This window comes from Leuciscus leuciscus (genome assembly GCF_965113295.1).
Source record: "Leuciscus leuciscus genome assembly, chromosome: 4".
NCBI classification, from domain to species: domain Eukaryota; kingdom Metazoa; phylum Chordata; class Actinopteri; order Cypriniformes; family Leuciscidae; genus Leuciscus; species Leuciscus leuciscus.
Genome location: NC_138728.1, coordinates 33,318,929 through 33,346,877, shown reverse-complemented (window position 1 = coordinate 33,346,877; position 27,949 = coordinate 33,318,929). Strand labels below are relative to the sequence as shown.

Here is a 27,949-nt window from a genome sequence, read left to right as displayed (position 1 = left end):
AATGGCATCCACATAAATTATTAGAAGTTATGCGTACAGTATGCCCAACATTACATGAAGAACTCAGTAAAGTCCAATGTGCAATCACACGTCTCGACTGCTGTTTGCTCAGAGCGCTCATCGTCAGTCTTTGCTTGTCTTGGTTCTTGCAGAAAAATAATAGTCATCTGCATTAATAGGTGTTCTACTGTTCTTCTCTTCTAGTTTTTCAGCTGCTCTCCCAGTTAGCAGAATTGAGCTCCATTCTCTGTGTGCATGGTTTTTCCTCATAGCCTATAAAAGAAGATCATGCAACAGTGTAAACAGAAAGAATACGAATACATATTAAGATCACAAGCAATATTGACTTTGAAAACTTTCAAAATTAGCCAGCCTAATTATTAATCAGAAATTATGTAAAGATTCATTTATTTAAAAGTATAAATATGATACCTTATGAGTATCTATTTTGTTTCTGTAATTTAAATCATATACTTAATCCAACATGTTAATAACACAACTAGAGGCTAAATTATGTGAAAAACTACAAACTTGGCTTGAGAAGTGTGAACCTTGAACTCAGGTCTCCTTGAGCACAGCTGCAGCATGTCACAGCACTGCCCACAATGCTTTTGCTCAGACGTAACAGCTCATTTTCATCAGTTGTATTGTCTATGGATTGTTAAATTTCTTACAGATTTCTGCTTGTTTTAAATCAGATACAGCTAAAGTAGCACTGCATTTGAATGCACTGGCGATAGAACAATTTCTAGTGTGATTTAATCATACCTGTGTATCGTCTCTTTGCTATTAGCTAAGCTGTAAGTTTTAGTTACTTCAAAAGCAGAAAGAAATATATGCTATAAGTTCTGTTTCTAAGCAGTTTCTTATTGAGAAATCACAGGACAGTGTTGACACTAACTTTTTGTGTTCCAGTAGGTTTCTGTGTGCGCAGTCTGCGCACAATCTGCACGTTAAATGTGAGCTACTGTCTGTGCATATGAAAGCTTGTTTCCGCCATGGAATACAATTTAAAAAACTTTTTAATTATGACTCACAATTCAAACTTTTTTTTCTCAGAAGTGCGAGATATAAACTCGCAATTGGCTGTTTGAAAGTCAGAATCACAGGATAAATTAGAAAATCTGAGAAAAAAAAAAGCAATTCTGGCTTTTTTTTTTTTTTTTTTTTTTTTTTTCTGTCTTTTCTCAGAATTGTGAGATATAAAGTTACAATTGCAAGTTATCAAGTCCAATAGGCCCTTATCTCATTTCCTGGTTTCGGAACGTTCAAGATCGCCAAGCAGTGTACTCGCACTTCCGGTGGTTACTTAGTTACACCTTTAGATGAAAAGTAGGTCAGTAAACTTCGGTAGGTCAATAAAAGCGCGATATAGACCAGTGTCTGTCAATATTAAACCACATAAAGACCATTTAAATAGGAATCGTGCATATTCTGTGTGTCTCTGTGAATGAATGGCACAGACGCGCTGTTTCATTTACCACACACACTAAGGCACGCATGATGCTCGCGATGTTTTCAGCCTATATGAGGACATTAATGCACTTCATCAATACAGCCGCTCTGAGAGTCACTTCAGCAGCATTTTAGCTTCATTTGAGAAAAACTATCATATCATAAAACACAGAGAGACTCAAAGGTCTACACGGCAATCCGTCAAAATAAAAGTTTGGTTTAACCTTTGCAGAAAGTTTTGCTTAAATCATTACATTTTAAATACCGTAATTGGTTATAGCAATTTAATTAAACCATTCAAATGGAATCAAGACAACAAAAAAAAAATTACTTTTGGGAGATGCGAGAGCGAAGTAGGTCAGTGATAATTAACAGGCAGCCATGGTTAATGCAATTTGCAAAGACCCGCCCCCTTTAGTTACTGTTGCTATGTCCAACAAGTCATGGCGCTCTCACGCCCCACATCATGTTGTCACGCAATGAAAAATACATTGCGGATCAAAGAAAAAAACGGTCTAAACGCCGAGACAAGACAGAGCAGGTTACTTTTGATATGAAACAAAGTCTCAACGTTTAATTTGTGTAATTTTTGTAAAAAAAGAAATTTTTGTAAAATAGAAATGTAAAAAAGAAATACCTGTCAATCAAACTCCCTCGAAGGGTGAATTCTGAGGTGAGTAAAAAAGTCAGCTCACAATTCTGATATTTTCTTGCAATTGTGTGTTCCTGCCTCACAATCCAGAATCCAGAATCCAGAATCGGTCTGTCTTCGCCGGCCAAAAGTGGTCAGCGCAGACCACAACGATCTGCCCAGGTCTGTCGGTCCTGGGCGAGCCTCATCCAATTGTGTCCCAGATCTTGTCGTAGCGAGTCGCGCCATCGTGTTGCAGGGCGTCCGCGTGGCCGCTTGATATCGATCGGCAACCAGACGGTAACTTCGCGCGTCCATCTTTCGTCCGTCCGCCGCATCAGGTGCCCGGCCCAGCGCTTCTTGGCCTTGTTGGCCAGGTCCACCGCGTCGTCCACCCTGGTCATGGCCCGCAACTGCTCGTTGCGGACGTGGTCGGTCTGTTGGACCCCGATCATGCGGCGCTCGATTGCGCGTTCAGTCACGGCCAGCTTTAGCCGGTCGGCCGCCGTCATTGTCCAGGTCTCGGCCCCATAGAGCATGGCCGGCAGGACGGTGCTGTTGAATAGGGCAGCCCTGATGTCCGGGTCAATGGCTCTGTTGTTGGCCGTCTCGGCAATTGAGCCGAAGCTGACCCAGGCTGCTCGGCGTCGTCGTGCCAGTTCTCGGCCAATCTTATGGTCGGTGGTCAGCTCCTGGCCCAAGTAGATATAACTATCTACTTGCTGGAGCTGACGCTGGTCGACATGGAGGGTGGTGTCGGCCACCTGATCGTTGCGCATCCACTTAGTTTTGGCCAGATTGATTTTGAGGCCGAACCGGGCACCAGCCTGGTTGAGCTGGTCAAGCCGCTGCTGTACATCGACCGCCGAACAGCCTATCAGCACGATGTCATCGGCAAAGCGCAGGTGATTGAGCCAGCGGCCGTTGATCTTGATGCCGACCTCGTCCCAGTTGAGCTGCCGGAAAATTTGCTCGAGACAGGCGGTGAAAAGCTTGGGCGAGATGGTGTCTCCCTGCTTGACCCCGCGGCCGACCTTGATATTAAGCGGCCGGTCGAACAGGGTGATGGTGGTAGCGCAGTTGCTATTCAGCTCCTGCAGCAGGGCCACGTACTCGTCACCGATGCCTTGTTGTTGGAGGGCGAGCAACACGGCGTTAATCTCGACCGAGTCGAAGGCCTTCTCATAGTCGACGAAAGCCAGGACCAGCGGCATCTTGTACTCCCTGGTCCGCTCGAGCAGCTGGTTCAGCACCTGCAAATGGTCCATCAATGGCCTCACAATAAAAAAAATAAATAAAAAAAAACGGTCATTTTACTGATGGAAACAGACAGTAAAAAAGTGGACTTCAAAGATTTCTCATTCTGTAGCTCCCTGTGGGATTTTTTTTGATAAGTCCATAAAAATGCATCCATCCATGATAAAAGTACTCCACACGGCTCTGGGAGGTTAATAAAGGCGAAAGGTGAAGCGAAGTGATGCGTTCGTGTAAGAAACATATCCATATTTATTAGGGGTGTAACGATACGCGTATTCGTATCGAACCGTTCGGTACGAGGCTTTCGGTTCGGTTTTCGGTACGCATTACGTACCGAACGGTTCGTTGGACCATTTTTTCTGTCGTCCAAAATTTCGTTATTTCAAATGAAGGCGCGTCGCGGGTGGCAAGCGCGCTCATAGAGGCTGGCGCGACCACAACATCAACTGGCAAATGCAATGTAAGAACTAAACTGAGCTACTCTTATTGTGTTTGTGTGGACCGTTTATCAGTTTTGACCTGTGAAGCGGGACTATGCGCGAGCCTGATCAAGCAACACCACACAGCGCTAAGGGATCCAGACCAGTAAAGAAAGCATTTGAATTTCAAATGCTTTTTGAATTCGCCACTGAAGTAATAACATCGCTGCGAGATCTAGTGAGAAACATGCACATTTCTCTGTTATTAACGGGTCAAACAGCGCTGACGTGGAAACCAGGAATAAACATCGTGCCATGAATGAACTATCCAGTGTCCACAGATCAGCAACATTCACCGTGGAATGGATTTGCTGTAGTAACACTAACTGCAAGGTATGGAAGTTTGTCAGGAATAGTGGGATATAATGCTTCCAAGTAACATTACGTCTGTTTTATTTTGACATTATGAATACATTGCTGCCCTCAAATGTTAATCTAAACTAAAATAAACCTTTGTTTATAACTAGCCTACTACTACAATATTACATTTCATTTTGTCCAAGGAACTGTTTTGTTTTATATGCTCATAAGAAGAGTCAAGTATAGCTCCATTATTGCTCAGTAAAAAAAGCAACAAAAAAATAAAAAATTGAAAAATCATACTTTATGATGTTAGTTTCATTAAATAAAATAATAATAATAAAAAAAAATTATTCAAGGAAATTTCTCTGGCATTTATTTATTTTTGCTGTAGCCTATGGAAAACATACCGAACCGAACCGTACCGAACCGTGACACAAGTGTATCGTATCGAACCGAACCGTGAATTTTGAGAACCGTTACACCCCTAATATTTATAATTTTATTGACTTAAATAACTAGCTTCCGGCAGACAGCCATATACAAGTCAAATTACGCCCAAAGAGTAACTCTTGTCGATGTACGGCATAGGAGTATTGTAAGCTTTGACGGCTCTCGCGGTTCAAACAAACAGGGCTAGGCAATAAATTCAAGCTTCTCCCACATTTCTCTTTAAAAATTCTCGTTTTAGACTTCTAATTCATGCCTGGTGTTTAGTTTTTCTCCATCCTCTGCGCTTCCGCGTTCTTCAATACGTTGTGCGTCAGGTCAGTTTCTCACTTACTCTTTCGTTGTAAATCGATGCGTACGGCCGTCTGTCGGAAGCTAGTTATTTTACTCGCTAAAGTTTTAAATATGTATATATTTCTTACACAAATGCATCGCTTCACTTCAGAAGGCCTTTATTAACAACACAGGAGGCTGTTTGTAGGCTGTATATAGTTTATGGAGCATGCACTTGCATTATATTGACTTACAATAATAGATAATTTTTCTAAAAATCTCTGTGGAAATAAAGTCAGATATACATCTGGGATGGCACGAGGGAGAAAAAAAGAGATATTTTTTATTTTGGACTGCATTGTGCCTTTAAAATTGACTATGGTTTTATAAACTGCAGTGGATACTTACTAGTGATGGACTTGTTTCTCTGTTGGTGCCTGTTCTGCTCCGTAAACATTGTTCCATTAAAATAGCCCCACATCATCACATAGCCTTCACCATACCTAGAGACTGGCATGGAGTACTTTCTATAAGATCATCTCTCAATGCAAATCAAACCAGCTATTAGGCTAACTGAAATAAAACCATGCCAAGGTATGGTGAAGGCTATGTGATGATGTGGGGCTATTTTAATTCCAAAGGCCAAGGAAACTTTATCAGGATGCATAGTATCCTGGATCCATGAAATAACTGGCCTTTAAAAATAAAAATCTGCCTGCCTCTATAGGAATTTAACATAGGGGTGTCCAGACTTATGCACCCTGTATTTTAAGGAAGAACATTTATTTATTTACGATACATTATTCATTCACAAAGAAAATTGGTGTCCTTAAAGGTTGGATTTTTCCTATTTTTTTTTTAATTAAAGCATTAAGTTCAATTAGCAAAAGATGATTTTTTATTCCTTTTTAGTCAACTTTAGCATGGGTGTCTAAATGTATGCATAGCACTGTAAATGGTAATAAATTATTGTAATCAATCCACCATAAAAACATGGTTTCTACACTTTTACTATAATAAAAATGGATAATTTAGCAAAGGACCCTGGGAACATGTCCTAAAAAGAACAGCTCATCCAAAAAATAGAGTTCTCTCGTTATTTACTCCATGTTGTTCCAAAACTGTATGAATTTATTTTGTATAACCTTAATTAAGATATCTTGAGAAATGCCTTCACTGTTTTGTTTTTTTCCATAAAATGGGTTCCAATGTTATGGGTTCCAGTGTTGTTTTATTGCCAACATTCTTGTGTTTCACAGAAGTAATTCATACAGGTTTGAAAATAATTTCATTTTGAAAGGACATTTATGTTTGGGTCAGCTAGGCCCGTAAACTCATATCAAGAAGACAGGTAAATTATTGTCTGGAGGGTTGGACCAGTGTGCCTTTGAGCAGAGTTTACATGTTCTGCCTCTATTTCACGTGTACTTTACTATGACAATACTCACCGCAACTGAAGATCGTGTGGCTGGATAATATTTATTCCCAAAATTCCTGGATAATGAGGGAAACACACACATACAGCAATATTATTAGCTATTTGTATTTAATTACTAAAAGAGACATTTGCAAAAGCTTGCAAAATTTTACTCACCTGCTCAAAAACATATTATGATGACATGACTCATAATTTTGATGGATCGGTAGGCTGATATCCTGCAGTCAACAATATTCAAAAGCCTAGTTTGCATAGTGTGGTTCGAGTTCCTCTCTGTAAAGATACAATGTTCTCAGTTCACTCATTGTAAAGCTCCTATGCTGAGTTTTATTTTATTTTTTATCAAAAACTAAGTTAGCTGACACTATTTACACATGCTTAGCCTAATACATTGACATATCGATATTGCTCTAATCGCATTTAACATTAGATTCTCAATTTAACACACTATATTTTGATGTAGCAGAATTTATTATTATATAAAATAAAGTTATTTACCTTCCGCAGATTGCAATATGTCCGTTACACGTAGGCTATGTTGTTAAAATTCGTAGTCCATTTAAATCCCGCAACTTGCTCAAAATAAAAATGTAACAGTAGCCTACGATGCAAAATAATCCATGTTTTAAACAATGTAAAAGCCACAGAACCGAAGGAGGCTAGTACTGAAGATCCCGAGCAGCACACACACACTCACTCCAACAGACGAATATTCAAACTTGGCCAGTAAAAGGCGCGCATAGTTGTCATTGGCCAGATTCCTGGATGACAGTCTGAATAACCAATCATGCTCAAAACAACTCGAAGAGACAGCCAATAATGTGGTAACATTGCAATTACAGGAAAAGATGGCATGTTTTAAAAGAAAGAATATGAAAAAATTTACATGTGCTATTTATTTAGTTGTATTTGTAAGCTGGCTGTTATATTTAATCAAATGGTTAAATGGTGTCTTCATTGCAGTGCATGATTAAAAATTAAACTTACAATAACATATCAATAATAATAATAAATAACATAAATAATATATATAGGCTACCATATATAAGAACATATATTTACCACTGCTCTGCCAAACAGCAATTTAAAAGAGCAAACATATTTTATATTAAAGGGATAGTTCACTTTGAAATACATTTTTGGTATGTTTTAGCTTACCTCAAGGGCATCCAAGATGTAGGTGTCTTTTTTTCCGCAGTAGTTTCAATTTTGATATTTTTAGGTCAAACCGTTCTTGTCTGTCAGTCATATAATGCAGGTCTATGGTCATTATCTCAAAACACAAGCACAGAGTCCAAATTAAAACAATTCCCCGTCGTCCAAATTAAACAATTCCCCATCGTAAGTACACATTGATGGCCTAAGACACAAAACCAGCGGTTTGTGTGAGAAAACGAACAGTATTTACATCGTTTTTACCTCTTGTACACAGCCATGTCCGAGTGATCTAATCTGACGTGTGCGCAGACTGGTGCATAGATATATACACTAGATGTCGCCTTAAACCTTTAAAATGGAGTTTAGGAAGATGTATGTAACCACGGTCGTTAGCTTTGATTAACTATTGAAGCCTTTTCTCTTGTCAAAAGGCTCAACGCGACCGCCGATTTTGTTTGCGTGCAGATTAATTTCCGCCTATTTTAGACAGCCTAATATTTTGGTATTGCATCACTCATATCTCTTAAACGTTTAAAATGGAGTTTAGGAAGATGTATGTAACCACAATCATTAGATTTGAATAGCTCTTAAAGCCTTATCTCTTATCAAAAGGCTGAACACGACCGCAGACTGTGATAAACACTGCTGGCAGCAGCGACGTCTGTGTCCGTTCCATTCTAATCAATGACAGCGTAACCTCGTATCTCCCCGCTCCCAAGTCATAAATCTCGTATCTCCGATTAAACATGATTTTAGGGAAATGATGTGTTAATGTTGGTATACAACAGTATATGATAGCAATATAAGGTATAATACCAACTTTAACGATACAATGTTTAATAACTCAAAAAATATGCAGTTTTTTAAATTTCCTGAAAAATAATGGTTTTGGAGATACGAGGTTTCCGCCCGACAGCGACGATATAATATATGTATATATAATAGTGTAGGCGCTCACACCACAAACAAGGTAGCCGAAGATGTCCGTTATGCAAAAACTGCGGCAGCAAGTCGTCGTCGGTGCTCCACTCTTTGTTGGGAATTTCATATGGATCCAAACCGTTAAAAGTGCCGATTTTGTCCACATACCGGTCCCTGGCTTCCCTATTTAACATATCCCGGTAAATTCCACATCCTTTTCGGGATTTTAACATCTTTTTTCTTTCTTTTCTTTCTGCCAACTCTGCTTCTTCTCCTCGTTCGACTTGCTGTATGTTTACATTCGCGAGGCCATCAACATGGCCGCCACGTCCCAGAATGCAACGCGGCACCCAAGCCCTATTGAGCTACTTGAAACTTGTGTGGTACTTGATATCTGTAAGTGTAATCATTCACACTTCTCGCTATGATGTTCTGGAGTAGGCTAACTCCCCATGACTAGTCACAGACTTCACAGCTAAGTGGACGTTTCACCGATAGCAAGTAGCATTTAAAAGCGCTAACTTATCATTCCATCTTTTTTAATCAAAGCAAAAACGCCCTTTTATTATGGAAGATTTAGCAATCTACAAATGTAGCTTTAATTAGTGTAACCACGCGAGCCATTGCTTCATAGATCTTGCACTGATAGATGCATTGAAATTATACCCTCAACACACACACCGAAGACTAACTAATGGTAAACACTAGAAATGGTAAAGCATTTTCAATACATTAGAACGCAATAAGAACGTAGTAAAATGCTTACCTGTCTCGTTCCTTTAGCACATTAAAGGTGCAATGTGTGATATTTCTGAGGATCTATTGACAGAAATGCAATATAAGATCCATAACTATGTTTTCAGTGGTGTATAAAGACCTCACTTAATGAACCGTTATGTTATTACCTTAGAATGAGTCATTTATATCTACATAACCGCGGCCACCCCCTTCTATGAAGGTCGACATACTGTGACGTCATGTTTCTACCATAGCCGACAGCGAACAAAGCGCTACAGAGCGCGTTTCGTCACTAACTTGAATGAGAAGCAGCAGAAAAAGACGCAGCAGAATACTCAGGTTGTCCCTGACGCGGCAAACGTGGAGAAAAACATGCTGTCTGAACGACGCCTCGGACATCGTAACGTTAGCTATTTGCCCTTACCTAAGTTAGCTGCTTTGATGCTCTTATCTTATACTAACTAGCATGGAAACAAGCTATGGTAAAGTCAGTGAATAAAAGACTAACACAATGATAAACAAGTAAAAATAACAATCGCAATAACATGTGGTTTTACTGAATAATTAAGTAAATATAATTTAATATAAAATATAATATAGAGAAACCTCATTCAGGGCTCTACAGTGCGCCCATTTCACTCGCACATGCGAGTAAATATTTCGGCGTGCGAATGTGAAAAAATATTTCGGCGCACTTGTGCGAGTGACACAGCATTTTTCTATAGAAACAGCTGCAAATACATCATCATGAGGAGGGGCAGAGTAGGACACTATATTACCGGGAGATCAGTTATTTAGGCCTAAATCTTCAGTAGCATATGAGCGGAGTGGAGCGGTGAGAATCTCTGCTCATCGCTCACGGAACTGTTCACCCCTCCGCTCCCCCGCTCAAAGCTACATCAGGCCGCACCGCTCATTTTCGCTCAGCGCTCAACGCAGTTTGCTTCGCGCTCCACTCGAATCGCCCCCCGCTCGCTCCAAAAAAGGAAAAAAATCTACATGTATATCACTTGTAGCGGTCCCCAACCTTTTTTGCGTCACGGACCGGTTTAATATCAGACAATATTTTCACGGACCGGCCAAGGTGTGGCGGATAAATACAACAAAATAAAATGATACGAACGGCATAAAAAATGGGGTATTTTTTTTAAATAGCCTATAATAATAAACGTGAATCCAATATGTGTAGGCCATACTAGCAACTTTATTAGCAGCGTCCTCTAACATCGCGCCTAAAGACAACTGAGAAAGTCTGAACACAAACAAAATGCCCCCAAAAGAAAAAAATCTCCATGTTTTCGGTGCTGATGCGTTCATGTAACATGTAGGCCTAAGGGTGGCACTGCCAATAACGCACCTAAAAGCTGTCACAACGAACCGGCAAAATTAATGATTATGAATATGTAAAATATAGCAGGAGACATTTTAATTGTTTACTAATAAACCATTTTTTTTATGTCTGTGTCGGCTGGAAAGATGCTGACTCGCGATCTTCGCAGTAGCCTATTGAACGCCCCAGAGAGAAATGCACATACGGATTACATAAGAGAGCAGTCTGTTTTCTTTAGTTTTGAATTGTTCTGTTTAAAAGTAGACATTTCAAGCTTTATATATATGTCTCAGGTCTGTCAGGCAAGTAGGCTATACGCTGAGTTTCGGTTCATTTATGAGACAAACTCCAGGTTCACCCGCCGGCGCCTTCGTGTCGTGATTATCTATTTTCGAATATATTTACTTATTTATTAAATCCAGACAATTGGTTGATGGAACACTGATCAAAATTAAGATACAATTAATACAAAACAAAATTAAATTTAAAGACAGGCTTTGTGCTTTCTGTTTGAGGTCTCAGTGAAAGTTTTAAAGCAGTCTTTTAGTGCCGCTGTCAGAGCGCTCACGTCCGTAACGGAGAACTGTCCCATCTGAAACACTGTTTTTTGGGTTTTTTTGTGAAATAAATTTCTAAATAAATGCGACTTATAGTCCAGTGCGACTTAGGCTATGCCTATAGGTGTTTTTTCTTCTTCATGGCGCATTTTTTTGACTGATGCGTGGCGTGAGCGGAGCGGAATTGGAGCGGGAAATAGGGCGACGCTCTGTCCTTTTGAAATTGCCGCTCTGTGCTCTGTCCAAGATCCGCCCGCTCGCGCTCCCCGCTCGCTCCCGCTCCACTCCGCTCACATGCTCTATAATGATAAACTTATACAACAAAAATGACTGTGCCCCCAAATATTTGTCTGTGCTCCTAAATTTTTTTATTTAGGCGCACCAGTGCTCCTTGTTCAAAAAGTAAGTGTAGAGCCCTGTCATTGCTTGACTTGCTACTCTCTGCTGACTCAGACGACGACATCTTCCGATCCTACGTCGGCCACCGTAGCTTCTCATTCGAGTTTGCAATTTGAAGGAAAGGCCGCGAGTTATTGACCGGTTGCAATTCGCAAATCTCACCACTAGATGCCGCTAAAAATCACACACTGCACCTTTAAAATATAAACAAAGTCCAATAACCGCTGCATTCTACGAGCTGACAGGTGTCGTCGTCGTCATCTTCTTCTTCTTCTTTTAGCTATATTGCGGGTTTCGAATCAACTTCATAGGCGCATACCGCCACCTACTGTGTATGAAGAGAATGAACTCTATTTCTCACGTAATCCCTGTATCCTATATTTTACATCCACTAATCCCAATAATTGCATTTACTAGTTTTCATACATTTGGTCCATCATTTAGATATTAGATACTTGATATCCTAAAACAAGGTTCCTCAAATCTTGAAAAGATCTAGAAATGGTTTACTGAGTGGAAGATCCTGCCCAAACCGGCAAGCAGCAGAGGGACCAGCTCAATTAATTGGATTAAACATTAAAAAGCATCATGTGGCCACAATATTTTGGCCTTATAATGTATTGTCCTATAAATATTGTATAAAAATATGTATAAATATTTCCAAACAACATTTTACATGAAATCTAAAATTTTGGATTTAGAATGGACTCAAGATCCAGGAGGCAACGCTACACAAGGCAGTGGAAATATGCCCGGAGGTCACTGGCTGAAAGGAGTATTGGAGAACAATCAAAATGGCATCCGCAACTCAACACAGTCCAAATCATGCAGGGCCGGCGCTAGCCATTTGGGTGCCCTAAGCACAAATGCTTCACTAGTGTCCCATCATGTGCAAACATACATCAGCAGTCTCTTAAAATGTCTGATTTAGAGTTTTACGATCCTTTATTTTATAGATATATTAGTTTGTATACTGATTCAAAAGCAGATCAGACTGGCAATAAGAGAGGGCAGTTTATAAAGGAGATCAGAGTGATTATTGGAGAAATACTGGCCTAGGTGAGATCACTAGTGACATCACAGTTGAGAAAAATTTGAATGTTGAAAGTTGCTATAGCGATTGACTATCTGCAATACTCTACTGCTTACTTTACTACAATAGTTTGTTTGCTTTATTGAAAGATTTATTCTGCTTGAAAAAAATATTTATTCTGCAAGTTTCATTCTGCTCGGTTGCATACAATTCAGTCGATATATTCAATCTACTGTACAAGACCAAGTTTGAATTGTTGTCTGGAAGATTGAGCTGGCTCTCAAAAAACATTAAGCCATGCTGATCACTGTGAGTCTGCTGCTGGTGCATTACTTCACCAAGAAGAAAAAACTGATGGCAAAGACAACGAAGGGACAACTAGAATGGCATTTCACAAAATGTCAAGGTAAGCGCATTGTCAAATGTACCATCTCCATCTGAGCATATATTCAAGTAAATCAAGTAAATGATCATTTATGCAGTAAATGATCTCCATCAACTGTGTTTTGACGAGTGCACAATTGAAATGTTTTGTTTTGTGTTATTTGCTGCTCTAGGGCTAGGCCTTAAAGCCGTTCTTGATGAGGAGAAAGATGCTTTGTTCTGGGCGAGCCCAGCTTTAAAAGGTGATACACTTCATCAAAATCCTTTAACTTCTGGTTTATGTTGTATAATTATAAAAGGGTGATCTTGACATTGAAAAATAGCAGAATTATTTTTGAATTAACAGTGCAATCAAACAAATATGAGGGTCATTGACAAATAAAGCTTTAAAAAGGTGTTTTAAAAAAATATTTTTAAAACTGATATAATGCATAGGCCTATTTTAAATCATGAACAATGTGTTTAAACAAGTTTATGTTGTTAAATAACATTTTAATGTGTACATTTTTAGCCTAAGTTTAGCTCAAGCGGCAACCTCCCCGTCTCTCTCTTGAAACCAACGGAAGTGAGTTAAACTGCAATTCATCGACTGGCCGCTTGAGGCTGGCTGCAGAAGTGAGTCAAATCTGTATCTCCCCCATGTTAAAATTACCAACTTTACAGCAGAAAAAAACATGTTTACAGCCTGGTTCTCTATGTGGCTTTGGTCTATACAGCTAATTTTGCCCTTCATAACAACTGTGAGGGGGGTGATTTTTTTTATAACTCATCCGTTTAGTTGATTAATATTTAAAGTTCTGCATAATTAAGGGTGTGTCCACTTTTGAGTGACAGGTGGATTCCCGCTGATGTCAATGCTAGCCGTTTGTTTGCTGTTAGCCGTGTCACTACTCACTTCACCTCAGCAAATTTTAGCTGCTGAACTTGCCATCTCTGCAGTGTTTGTGCTTTTTTCTGAATTATTTCATACAATTTAATACACCCATTACTTCGCCCACGGCTTTGGATTCCGTCGTTGTCGTCGAGTATCGTTCGAGAGAACAACCAGCGCTGTATTTCAGTTGTTTTCCTCTGTGAACATGCACTAATGGATGTCTGACAATTTCGTTGGTTTTTGGAGTTTTCAGATTTAAAAACGTCTATAGATATAAAGGCTTGTTTGTTCTGCTCTCACGGAACAGATCGATTATAATATGCTTATGTACCGTCAGATGAAATCCTGCAGGTGTCGGCGCTTTCTCCGTCCATGCTATAAATGCACATCCTTGAATGAGCGCGGATTTTCTAGCGCATTTACTTGAACTTCATAGGTAATATATCTATGGTTTAACCCATTTGAGAGGCGGCCAAAATCAGAATTTAAAATGGACTGAATAAGCTCTCTACGAACTTGATGAGCGATTCCGCGCTGACGGACCATAGACTATAAAAAAAGAATGACTGACATGTAACTGTTATGCACATAAATCACTGTCACACACACTCTCTCAGAATAATAGTTAAGTTACTGCATAATACATTTTCAACTAGCAGAATAGTACAGAATCACGATACACAGTCTCACTTGTAGCCATGTCTTTTAATAATATTTCGAAGGGCAAAAACAGGAACTTTTCATTGGCTTTACATCATCAACTGTCACTTTAGCGCGAGGCCCTGTGCAGTCGCAGACTTAGTACTTTCCATAGGTTACTTTCAGTAGCATATAGCATTACCTCCCAAGCCTGAGCTAACTCGATCACGTCGAGCCGCGAGCGTGGTTTCATAGTCAGGCTCCTCCAGCTTCACCCACACCCCGCCTCTTTGCCCATTTTCGAGAGTGACGCAAGGTGACGGGAGGCCAATATGGCGACGGCCGACTCCGCCCACTTTAGGCTTCAAAAATGCTCTTCAGAAACCTACGGGTGACGTCACGGACACTACGTCCATATTTTTTTACAGTCTATGGTTTAGCTTTAGGAGCGGCAGAAACAGCGGTTTCCACGGTAACGGCTGTACACAAAGCAGCGCAACGCTCATAAACGCTGCTTTATCAGGAACGATAAAGAAAGATTCAATGAAAATAACATGAAACTTTTCTAAAGACAGTCAGTTCTCTTCAAAGATACATACATTCATATAAAAAACATGCCGCGTTTTGACTTTGAAACGTGCATGTTCATGTTTATTCAACGATGTTCCCAAAAAAAATAAAAATAAAGAAAGGGGGGTAATAAATGACTGTGCCTACAATGGTTTTTGTGGGGGAAGAGTTAACTGCACGCAGGTGTGGCGCGCGCATTAGCGAATGGTGATCACAAGCTCCTCATCAAAAACGATCATATTGGAGAGCTATTAAATATGAAGAAAAAGAATGCAGACTTTTAAAACATCTCGGAATAGTTAAGAAGATAACAGACAAATTGTCCTCTTGTAATCTGCTATTGGTGAGTATCTAACGTAGGCTAACGTTACCCTGATCTTTTTGAAGATTCACTCACGTTATAGGCTAAACGCCAAATAATATGTGCACTGCGCTCTCCGTTCCTCTCGTGTGTGTGTGTGTGTGTGTGTGTGTGTCGGCTTATAATATATACATGGACACAATACGTTGCTACGCCTATAGGCTATGTGTCATGGTTCTGTCACTTTTGCTTTTGTTACTAGTTCTGTGTGGTGACAGAGCTATGACATTTCCTGTCTGTCTCATGTTTTGTTAGTCTAGTTTCATGTGAGCACATGGCTCCTGATTATTCCTGTGCCATGTGCTTTCTGTCTAATTGTTAGCTCCTCCCTTCTCGTTTTCTGTTTAGTAATTAACATTCCTCACCTGTTGTCTCGTTACCCTCGTGTGTGTTTCCTTTATAGCCTCCTTTGTGTTTTCAGTCCAGTGCTGGTTCGTTTGTCTAAGTTCCTGTTTCTTGTTCCTAGTGTTTTTGCCTTGTTAGTATTTGTTCTGGTTTTTCCCCCACGTGGGAGTTTTGTTTATACTTTGTATTTTGTTTGTTTGGTTGGTTAATTAAAATCTTATCTTTGTTTTCCTGCAATTGAGTCCTCGTTTATGTTTCCTGATTATCACGTGACAGAACGAACCAGCCTAGAATGAGGACTCAGCGGAAAACGTCATACCAGTCACCAGGCCCTTCGATTACCTGTCCTCAATATGAACGGGTTATGAAATTCAACGTGTTGGTTTCTCTCCATCTGGAGGGTATGAATATCCGAGACTTTGCCCTAAGATTCAGCTCAGCGGCTGAGGGACTGAGCCTGGGGAAGACGGCCCTTAAGGACCTGTTTAATTTTGCACTTGACAAACCACTCAGTGCAGTGGAGATGGGGGTACTGAAGGAGTTCGACTTCTGGGGTTTCATCAATGCTCTGGATCCTGAGAGGAAACTTCCAGAGTGGCCAGCCATTGTATTCCCAGAGGCAGGGTTGCCTGCACCGTCTCGTACTGATCATCGCAGGAGGAAGAAAACCCCGGTGGTTCTGGAGGTTTCGACTTCAGCGGTCCCAACCCCGATGGTCCTGGATGATCCTACTTTGAGGGTTCCAGAGGGCTTTACTCTCCCTGCTAAAACCCCAGGGGTTGTAGAGCAGCTGGTAAAGACTACCCGCTCACGAAAGCGGAGGAAGAAGAGAGTTCAGGTCACGTCTGATGAGTCAGAGAATGCTTCCGTCCCGTCTGATGATCCAGAGACTGTTCAGGTCACGCCTGATGATTCAAAGAATGCTTCTGTCCCATCTGATGATCCAGAGACTGTTCAGGTCACGTCTGATGAGTCAGAGAATGTTCCCGTCACGTCTGAGGATCCAGAGATCGTTCAGGTCACGTCTGAGGATTCAGAGACTGTTCCCGTCACATCTGATGATCCAGAGATCGTTCAGGTCACGTCTGAGGATCCAGAGACTGTTCATGTCACATCGGATGATCCAGAGACTGTTCATGTCAGGTTTGCTGATACAGAGACTATTCAGGTCACGGCTGCCGATCTAGAGACTGTTCCTGTCACTTCTGCTGATAGAGAGACCGTTCATGCTATGTCTGCCGATCCAGAGACTGTTCTTGGGCCGTCCGAGGGGGTTTCTTCACCAGGGTCGCCCGGGTCGTCTATGCAGTCGGTTCCGCCCCGGCCGCTTGCACGACCTGTTCCGCCCCGGCCGCTTGCACGACCTGTTCCGCCCCGGCCGCCTGCACGACCTGTTCCGCCCTGTAGGCCTGCACTACCTGGTTTAACCCTCCCATCCCTCCCTGGCCTTCTAGGACTTTTTGCCACTATGCGATTATGGACTGGTTTGGGTTCCCTCCCTGTTTTAATGTTTCTGATGTGGTTGTCTGGTCTGTTTGTTTTCTTGTGTGTTTTTTGTTTTGTTTGATGTCCCTTTGAGGGGAGGTAATGTCATGGTTCTGTCACTTTTGCTTTTGTTACTAGTTCTGTGTGGTGACAGAGCTATGACATTTCCTGTCTGTCTCATGTTTTGTTAGTCTAGTTTCATGTGAGCACATGGCTCCTGATTATTCCTGTGCCATGTGCTTTCTGTCTAATTGTTAGCTCCTCCCTTCTCGTTTTCTGTTTAGTAATTAACATTCCTCACCTGTTGTCTCGTTACCCTCGTGTGTGTTTCCTTTATAGCCTCCTTTGTGTTTTCAGTCCAGTGCTGGTTCGTTTGTCTAAGTTCCTGTTTCTTGTTCCTAGTGTTTTTGCCTTGTTAGTATTTGTTCTGGTTTTTCCCCCACGTGGGAGTTTTGTTTATACTTTGTATTTTGTTTGTTTGGTTGGTTAATTAAAATCTTATCTTTGTTTTCCTGCAATTGAGTCCTCGTTTATGTTTCCTGATTATCAAGTGACACTATGTCTATGTCTATGGGACCGCAAGTCGACAAGTTATAGTATATGCCTGTGTAGGGACAAATTACATGCTTGATTAGTGAAATTAAAGTGTACTTTATTTGTTGTTACAAGTACATTACAAATTCATTACGAGTGTCTTCGAAACATACAAGCCATAGCCTATACAATAAGTGTATTATATTTGAGTAAAAAGTATAGGCTATGCTCAGTAATACCTTTGGCTTAAATTCCAAATACTACAAATTGCACACTTTGTCTTCAATAACAAATGCAGATTAATAAAAAAAATATTACTTAGCTATACTTTGTACAATATACTATTGTATACTATAATGTATTTTGAAAGTATACTTCAATGCATTGTTACAATGATCATTTTCATCACACAGTTAAAAACATACCTAAAATATATATTTTAAGTAAAGTGCAAATAAACTGAATTTTCACTTCAAGTATATTTTTCTAAAATATATTTAGAAAATATACTAAGGTACAATTATTTTAAAGTGTGTTAAAATATGTAATGTGAAAATAGGTAAAAGCATGATGCAATATGCTTTTAATATATATTTTTTGTTAGTATATTTGCAATGTACTATTAAAAAAGGGAATATATTTTAAATACAATAAAGTATACTTTTTTTCATTAGCGATTATTTACTCTTAGCACCCCTTTAAACTGTTAAGCCCCTTGGAATCCTGGAGCCGCCACTGCTTGAAAGCTACACAGAAGTGAATTAAACGTTTATAGATATAGAGACTACACTCGTTCTGCGGACTGTTGCTCTCATGGAATAGATAGACTGTATATGCTTATTTAACTTTTTAGTGTTAAATAAAAAGTACCGTCTGACGAAATCCTGCAGGTGTCAGTGCTTTCTCTCCGTCCATGCAATAGATGCACACCCTTGAATGAGTGCGGATTTCTAGTGCATTTACTTGAACTTCTTAGGTAATATCTGTGATTTAACCCATTTGAGTGGACTGAATGAATAAAGCTCTCTACGAACTTGACGTGCGATGCCGCGCTGACGAGTAGGGTATTCCTGCACAATCTGAGGCTGCAGTTATAGGACCCGGCTATAGGACCCCGGTTATAGGACCCTAATTTTTTGTGACACCGCCACCTACCGAACTGGATGATCACCAGAAACAGTCATTTGAGATGGACGACATGGACGATCAGACTGTGAGTACCGATATTCAATTAACTTTTATTACGTTTAAACGAAGCAAAGTTTACAAAGCCAGTGAGAGCTAACTATCAATGAATAACTAATTCCCACGAATTTGGAATTCGTGTTCTAGTTGTATTAATTACTACGACGTTCTTAATTGTGGCCATGATTTAATAAATCCTTGTTTAGTTTTATAATAAGTAAATCTAGCCAGCACATACATTTAACGTAAAAAAAATGAGCATGAAAGCATGCTGATGTTAAATGTGTAAGATTTACCTGTAGCTTACTCTCTTACCTGAAAACTTGGTTAATCATTGTTTTACCTAATTAGTTAAGTATAAAATACCTTTCATAAATCAACTGCCTGGTTGCACTACAAATTAGCCTGTCGTTTTGGCGTTTATTTTGCAATAATGAATGAGACATTTGGCAGTTTTAATATTCTGTAACAATTTGGCCTAATCTGCAGGCCTATGATGACACACGGTTATCACGTGTTAGTTTCTGTGATGTTCTGCATTGCCAATATTAATTTTATGGATGTGGTTAGGATCATTGTAGGACAGATGATCATAAAAAATGCACTAGGGATATTTTAATTGAGATGATCTCAAAATATTCTATATATAATAGGCTCTCTCTTTTTCAAGATGCATATAACAATCCAAAAAGGGAGATCCTTGCCAGCATTAAGGAGATGTGCTGTATTGACTATCACTGCCCATTCTGCAGTTCAGCTGTGTTCCAGTCAACAAAGCTGAGCAAGGTCAGAACCCATTTAGAAAGCCATTTCAATCGGGCGGTTCTCCATGAAGGTACGTTTTCAAACATCCCCTCAGGAAATGCAATTGGAGTTAACATGTGCATTAAAACCAGCAAGAATTTTAGGATTAGTTCCATTTGAGCAATGAATCCAAACAACTGTCTTTCTGATTTGTTTTTGGAAACCAAACACCTAATTCAGATTTTGGGTTTACATTTACACATTTAAATAAATAATCAATAGTTCTATGTTCTTGTTAGGGTATACCATTCACAGATGTGGGTTACATTGCCGACCACAGTTGCATTATCACTGCATTCACTGCCAGTCAATGCTGTTTCGTAAATCGGATTTCATTAAACACCTGTCTTTGTGCAAGGAGGATCACTCTGCCATAACCAGCACCAGGCACGTGCAGAGGGGGGGGCGTTGGGTGCTCGAGCACCTGCCCTTTTGCCCCTTGGTGCCCAAAGTGCCCTTTTTTTTCAAGGCAAAATTTCCTCTCCTTTTTTGTAATTAAAGGCCCTTTTGTGGATGCCTGCCCAATCTAACTATTAGTAAAATTAATGAATAATAATTTAGCCGTAAATAAAATGACCCACATGATGACCTTTCACCTGACGAACTCAACCGTCCGGGACGATTCCTCACGCTGCACGCGCATTTTTAAAATTCGCGCGGCTACGCGCACTACCAGACGATATCTTCAACTCTGCGGCTGCTGGTAAGTGGTGTTTCATTCTCAGCGAAGTGCTTATGATGTTTGTTTACTTATTATTATTATTTTACAAGAACGACGTGAAGAGAGCATGCAGAAATGTTGTTTACATTGCTGTCTGTGTGTAGGCTGTAGAAGTTACGTTAGCTTGCTGTTTAGGGAGAAAAGTTTCACGGGTGTCGAGGGGTCTGGTCTTTTTATGTTATTTATACTTTAAACTATTATTATTATTACAATATTTATTTAAAAAACGTAGAGTGCCTTAAAAATTATCACAACACTGGTAAGACTTACCAGTATCTTATGTTTTGTGTGCAGCAGCCTCTGTGAACATCTCCCCTAGCAGCCTGGGCAGAATCTGCAGCTTTACAGCAGGTCAGTGAGCTAGTGAGCCAGTTCCAAACACTGTCAGATATCTTTACATCTTGTCATGGTCACATAAAAATTGTTTAATCAGCTAATATATCTCCTATATGTTTGTTTTAATGTCTACAGTCTCAGATCAACTCCAGCAGTATCATCATCATCATCATCATCAGCAGCAGCAGCAGCAGCAGCAACAGCAAAGGCAGCAAACTCACTTAAGGACTTTAGTAAGAATTTACCAGAAACAGGTATCACATTAATGTTAAAAATATTGTAAAGTATTAAAATATTTTTTTTCTGTTTGCTTTGTTTTTATTTTCATTGTATAAATGTAACTCTTGTATTTTTGTAAATCTGTTTATGCCATGAAAATAGCCACAGATGCTGACATGGCATTAAATAAAACTATACTATACTGTACTGTACGAAACATGGGCCACGTTGATTTAGTCCTACACAGTTTACTATAACAGCTGTTCTTTATTATTCTGTAGGCTATAACAGAGAAGGAAAAGCCATCAGGTTAGGGCAACTTAAGATACTTCAGTTTCTAATCCCAGAGTTATTAATATGTACACATAATTATTTAAATGTTTTAACTTTTAAACTTAAAATTTGTCTTTCCTGTTTCTTTTTCAAAACTGCATCAATGCATTTGCTGCCGTATCGATACAGAATCATCCATATTGATATATTGCTGTATTGATATTTTGAGCACAGCCCTATTTAAAGCCTTGTTCCATGTGCCCCCTTTTATACTTTGAGCACCTGCCCCTCCAGAGGTCTCTGCACGGCCCTGACCAGCACACTCCCAGATCAAACTACAAAAAACACCTCCATCCCATCTCTAAGAACAGCAACCACCACCTTCCAAGATCCAACTACAACAACCACCACTATCCCATCTCTATCAACAGCAACCACCACAATCCAAGATCCAACTACAAAAAACACCACTATTCCATCTCTATCAACAGCAACCTCCCCCACTCTGCCAACCACCCCAAGTGAACAGATGCGAAGGGTCCGTGTGAAGGCAGTACTAAAGAAAAAGTGTCCTATATGCCACCTTCTCATGAACAAGACAAATTTAAAGAGGCACATAGAAAGAAAGCACACAAGCAAACAGAAGGACATCACAGCATCTTCCCACCTTCAGAGTGAATGTATTGATCTGGAGAATGGAATTTATACAGTCCACAAATCATTCCATGGTACCAGTATACCTCTCCATGTCCAAAATAAAATATGGGGGGAAAATCAACAAGTTTGCTGTGAATCCACTGAGTGCCAGGTGAACATGGAGTTGGCATGGAGGAGTGGATTGAAAGCATATCAGTGCATACACCTTAAATCAATAACATACTGTTCATCTTATGCTTGCTCTCCTGTACTTGGTGAAGATACACTAACTGAGATGGTGAACAACAAGTGGTTTGGTGAGGATAAAAAGAAGGTTTGCCTTGGTCTGAAAAACCTTGCCAACAGCAACCATGCACCTCTGTCTGTGTACTGCAAAATTGGAACCCCTCAGTCAGTGAAATACATCTCCATTTATGAGCCTACAGTTTCGTATTATAGTCGATTGGGACGAGTCATTGTGTCGTATGACACCAAAACAAATTCATGGCACTGTCCTTGTCATACTACAACGAGATCATGCATACACAAATATATAGCAAAATGGCACTTATTTCAAACACAACGTGAACTGTTCAGAAAAGTGCGGAGCACAGAGGAAATGGAAGTCCTAACATCAGCAGGGGATGAAAACAGACATGATGAGGCTGATCTGGGTGACATACCATATCCACCAAAAGTTGAACAGAAGTTAAAAGTCATGGTCCAGTATATTCTGAACAACAAAAAGTTACCTGTTGTACTTCCTGAACATTTGCGCCTTCCATCGGTGGAAAAGCAATACCCAAGGCATCTAATTCCAGAAGAGATGATGTGCCAGCACTGCCCTGGCAATGTACCCCTCAGTGACCCAATCCTTATTACACAAAAGGCAAAAATCCTCACCAGCTCACGCATTGTTCATGGTAGGTCAATGATGCAGATTCATTATTATTATTTTTAAAGTTAAAATCTACTATGGGAGATTTGGTCTATACTTTTAAAAATCATTCAATGTTTTAGAAACTGTACTGTGATTTTGTTAAATCTTTATATTTCCAGATGTTTCTACCTACTGTAAGTCTTGTCATCAATGTGGAACCTACTTCCGGTACCAAGAGTGGAAAGACGGCATACACAATTTTAATGATCGAATACTCCTTGACCTTCCTCTATGCATAACCATAAGAAATATGCTACAGGTAGTTTTCAATCTTAATTGAATTAAAGTCTTTAATTCATTCCTTTAAAATGTACAGTATATTTAGATTTTCATTATTTTGATTCTCTCTTAGGTCCATACTGCAGACCTGCCAACCTGTACGCATTTTGCGTAGCGGATACGCATTTTGACTTCAAAGTACGCTGGTACGATTTGTCACTCTAAACTACGCAAAAACCTGGTGACGCCTCTGTGCACGCGCTGTCCTCAAATCAAGCTACAGCAAAAGAAGAAAAGTTCGACCAATCATAGCGCTGGGTTCATTCCCCAAATAGCAAGCGGGGATGATTGACAGATGCGTAAGGCCTATCATTAAAAAGAGACTGAAAATCGACACCAATAAAGATTCCCGCTCGATCCCCCTTCCACTCCCGCGGCCGCCGTCTGACTGATGTCTTTAGCGAGGACAGTACGGTACTTCTGACTCCTGAAGGTAAACGGCCTGTGGTCGATGTGGAAAGATGATTGTTGAGTTAACTTAATCTTATGGATTCGATGATCACACAGATCGCATGGATTATCTTAAAATACTCCGTTAGGTTATTCATGGTCACTCAGAAAAGAGGAAGACATCATTCAGTCATGCAAATAATAAAATGCTCAAGTAATGCTGAACTATAAATCTTGAAATCGCTATGGCTTAGTGATTATGAAAGTGCTGTGATTTGTGGATTAGCCTACTGATAAGCACGAGTCTAGAGAAACAGGCGTTTATTTATTCATTCATTCTCAGTGTAGAGAAACGTATGTGTTACGTTATTGTCTTAATTATATCTAAAGTAGCCTACCTAATTATGTTACATATTTATTTTGTATGAAAACTAGCGCGTTAGTTACTTATGGATTAAAAAGTACCGTTGTATCAGTGCTGCGCGAGCTCTCTCTCTCTCAAACACGGACGCGCGCGCGCACACAGAGAGAGAAGATCAGTGTAAAATAAAAATTGACGAGCTAAATTTTAATTTTGTTCTTGCTTGTTTGTTTTTTCTGTCAAAAAGCATTTTGTATTATCCATCCCTGCTTTTAAAATTCGTTAAATGACGGACGTTTACTGTTAACACAGCCCTCATTATATGTCTGATTCGGAACTTATTACGTTACTTTATATTATTTTTAGAATAAGTGATTCGTTATGCTATTATTGGACTCCTGTCTATTCATTGTCAACTGTTTTATATAAATATGTTTGTATTGGCTAACATTTATTCAGCTAATGCGTGTCCTGTTTAAAATGTGCAATGTTCAAATGCAAAGACAGCACGTCACAAATAGAAGCCCTTTTCCCTGTGGTATTTAATATCATATTTGGATATTGGAAAATAAATAAATTAGCCTATCTTAATTGTACACAATGTTCCTATGTTTTATCTTTTTTTAAATCTTTTTTTTAATTTATTTTTACTGTGTTCTAGGGGTTTCTTAATTTTAGACTAGTTGACCAGCACACATTATATGCAATGCAATTATATAACGCATGTGTGTCGTCGTCCAAACCGCCCATACATAACCCCCCTTCCAAAGGTGCTTCCCTTTAATTATCTGGCATTTTATTTTCAGTGTACTCTGTAAGGATGAAACCCTTTTAGTTGGTTAAACAACTATATATATTTTTTTCATTTCAGGTGGCTGGGCTGTGATTATGTGCCCGTGTGGCATTGTGTACAGCATAAAGTGTCAGATTCGAGCAGAAAGCCCACGTGACTTTGCAGACATGTTGCTTTCCTGGAAGCACATGCCAAACGTTATCATATATGACTTTGCACGTGGGTTAGCAACCCACATGAACCTCAGAGAGCCAGAAAGGTTGCCTTTCAATCCCTTTGAAGGACGTTTAAGCCCCCCAACTCCAGACAATATAGCCAAAGCCAAAGATGGGAAACTGAAGGTCTCACTACCTTGGCTGAATTGTAAAAAAATGATTCCAGACCCTGAAGGCCATCCAATTACTGGTTCGGCGGAGCATTATGCTCTGTATGACCGGTTCCACGAGATCAATACGAAAGATCCCCGTGATGTCCTGCGAAAGCTTCACATTGTCCCACAACTGGCTGGAAAAGTAAACAGTCAAGTTGCAGAACAGCTATTTTCCAGAATGAAGAAAAATAATTACTTTTTAAACATGGCTTTACCGTCAACACATCTGTTCCTTATGAGGAATATTATACACCATCATAACATGTACAGAAATGAACAACGGCTAGGCAACATAAAAAGGGCTTTTGGAAATGTCACAATGAACATGCACAGCCAGGCAGTGTTGGGTAATTTATTTATTTTTTAATTCCATTCTGTTTTAAATGCAGCACATTTATTGATCAATGTTGAATTAATTAAAAAAAATTTTTTTTTAGGAAAAACAGAATCCCCAGATATAGTCTCCACTGTTCCAATGGACATTGATGTACCAACTGGTGAGTAATGAGGGACTCATTCTGCTCTTCTATTGTCAAGTTCTTCATTTTGTTTTTCTGTATGACAGAATGCTTATGGATTGTCAGTGCTGAGAACTTCTTTCATTTTATGGGTTTATAGGAACACTTAGTCATTTTCTGTTTTAGTTTCAGGAGAGTCAGTGCCCAAGCCAGCATCCCTCGCTGCACCCGCTGCGCCCAGTCCAGCGTCCCTCGCTGCGCCCAGTCCAGCGTCCCTCGCTGCGCCCAGTCCAGCGTCCCTCGCTGCACCCGCTGCGCCCAGTCCAGCGTCCCTCGCTGCGCCCAGTCCAGCGTCCCTCGCTGCACCCGCTGCGCCCAGTCCAGCGTCCCTCGCTGCGCCCAGTCCAGCGTCCCTCGCTGCGCCCAGTCCAGCGTCCCTCGCTGCACCCGCTGCGCCCAGTCCAGCGTCCCTCGCTGCGCCCAGTCCAGCGTCCCTCGCTGCGCCCAGTCCAGCGTCCCTCGCTGCACCCACTGCGCCCAGTCCAGCGTCCCTCGCTGCGCCCAGTCCAGCGTCCCTCGCTGCGCCCAGTCCAGCGTCCCTCGCTGCACCCGCTGCGCCCAGTCCAGCGTCCCTCGCTGCGCCCAGTCCAGCGTCCCTCGCTGCACCCAGTCCAGCGTCCCTTCGCTTCTCAGGACTGAGTAAACCCTGGGAAAAAGAATTGAATCCTATCCAGGACAAATTGGTAAGCTAATTATTAAAATGTGATATGTTTGGCAAGTCTCAGGGATCTGATCTGACAGTTATGGGTGTAACAGATATAATCTATGATCTGTACAGGTTACACCCCACATTGTTCATGTCACCAACTCTGTAATTGATGTTAAAAAAGAAAAAAATGCTCTTGACTGAATAACTTTAGAAGCTTTTCAAAAAGAATGCCATGTATTTTGCTCTTGTACTAATAATAGTCATTATTACTATTATGCAGCTCAGCAACACGTATGTAACTTCTATATATTTATATATATTATATATACTGTACACAAGACCAAAGCCTAAATTAAACATAATTTATCTGTTACTATATTCTTTCATATTATTGTCTACTTTCAAAGTAGTTATAAACTTTAATATATATATTATTAATATTTTATTATATATATATTTTTTTTTTTTACTTTAGGGAAAAGACATATATATAAAGAACATGTATGTAGTTCCTACATGGAAGCATACACCAAATAACATGGTTGTCAACTTTCCAGTAAGTATGCAAAAATTACAATATGTGGTTCCAAAATGTTAGATCTGCATAATGACAAGACTTTGATTAATGTTAGGAGGATGTTGACATGAAAGACTTGTTGGTGTTTCCGGCATGGACAGACTCAATTGGGCCAGAACACTTCGTTCTCTGTGTAAGGGATTGGTACTGTTCCAAGATGCTAGATTGTACATGTAGTGTGGTTATTGTTAAATCATGTAAATTCAAATTGGGAATTACATACTTTTTTTTTCTAACGACTTGTTAAATGTTGTGTATCTTTTACCAAATACCACATTATAGGTCATGAAGCCACTCATGAGAGAGATGTTCTTTTTAGACTCAATTTACACAATGCATGAGTCTGGATTTGGTGATGCTGATTACAGAGCCATTTTTAGGTTCACAAATGAGGCATACTGTTTGACATGTTCATATAGCAATTTATACTTTGGCTACGTTCTTATAGCCTGTACTGATATATTTCGGCTACGTTCTTATCCTTTTATTTTCTATTTTTTGTGTAGAAATCTTGCACAAAAAATGTATCCTGGGGAGCTGGACTGAAAAGACTGGACATGATATTGCGGTGATTAATAAATGCATATTTAGCTACTCCAAACAAATATTATTATATCCCATATTCTGCTCATCATAGATGTCATAATGTAACCGAGATGGTAATGGCTTTCAACTATTTGACATGTATGTTACCTTTTATTGCCACGCCAGATCTGTGGAAATGACTGTGGGATTTTCATGCTTATGGTAAGGTCCGTTTTTTTGGCAAGTGTATACAAGTTTCTGTGACCATTGTGAATAAAATGTTTTCTGTCTTTTATATTTCAGTATACCCTTTGCATTGTGACAGGTGTGGGGTTTGATTTCAAGGAGGTTAGTTGATTTAAAAAAAAAATGTAAAAGAAAATGACTCACTTTACTTTTTGTCTGAGTGCACACTCTTCATCATGAAGAAAATAGATACATTATGAACTGAAGATTCTCCCCATCACTGTCACACATCTTTCAGATGGACATGCCTTCCATTCGAAAGTGGTGGTGTCTCCTTCTGATGGAGCGCTTCAAAATAGAAGGGTATGACACCACTAAACAATGTATATATTCATTTCTGTAGCTTTTGCTGGTTTTAATACCTTGTGCTGTTTTTTTTATTACATTTGTTATGTTTTCATCTACAGTCTATTGTTCATTTTGTGCCTTGGCTTATTTATTAAAATCGCCATCTTCACTAGATATGCATAATGACTATCATCCATTTAGCTACATGTAAGTAAGGTAAATAGGTAA

The 27,949-nt window shown here is 39.9% G+C and overlaps 2 long non-coding RNA genes across 2 annotated transcripts in view; both read right to left on the bottom strand.

Moving 5' to 3' along the window:
- The window catches only part of LOC309497516, a 114,431-nt gene that overhangs the window by 67,970 nt on the left and 18,512 nt on the right, over nucleotides 1–27,949 (bottom strand). The window lies entirely within an intron of this gene.
- LOC309497519 lies at nucleotides 2–5,300 on the bottom strand. The gene is made up of 3 exons (XR_014205595.1): nucleotides 5,254–5,300; nucleotides 2,093–2,123; nucleotides 2–273 (listed from the first exon to the last, which is right to left on the bottom strand). It is a non-coding gene; the product is annotated as an uncharacterized lncRNA (long non-coding RNA).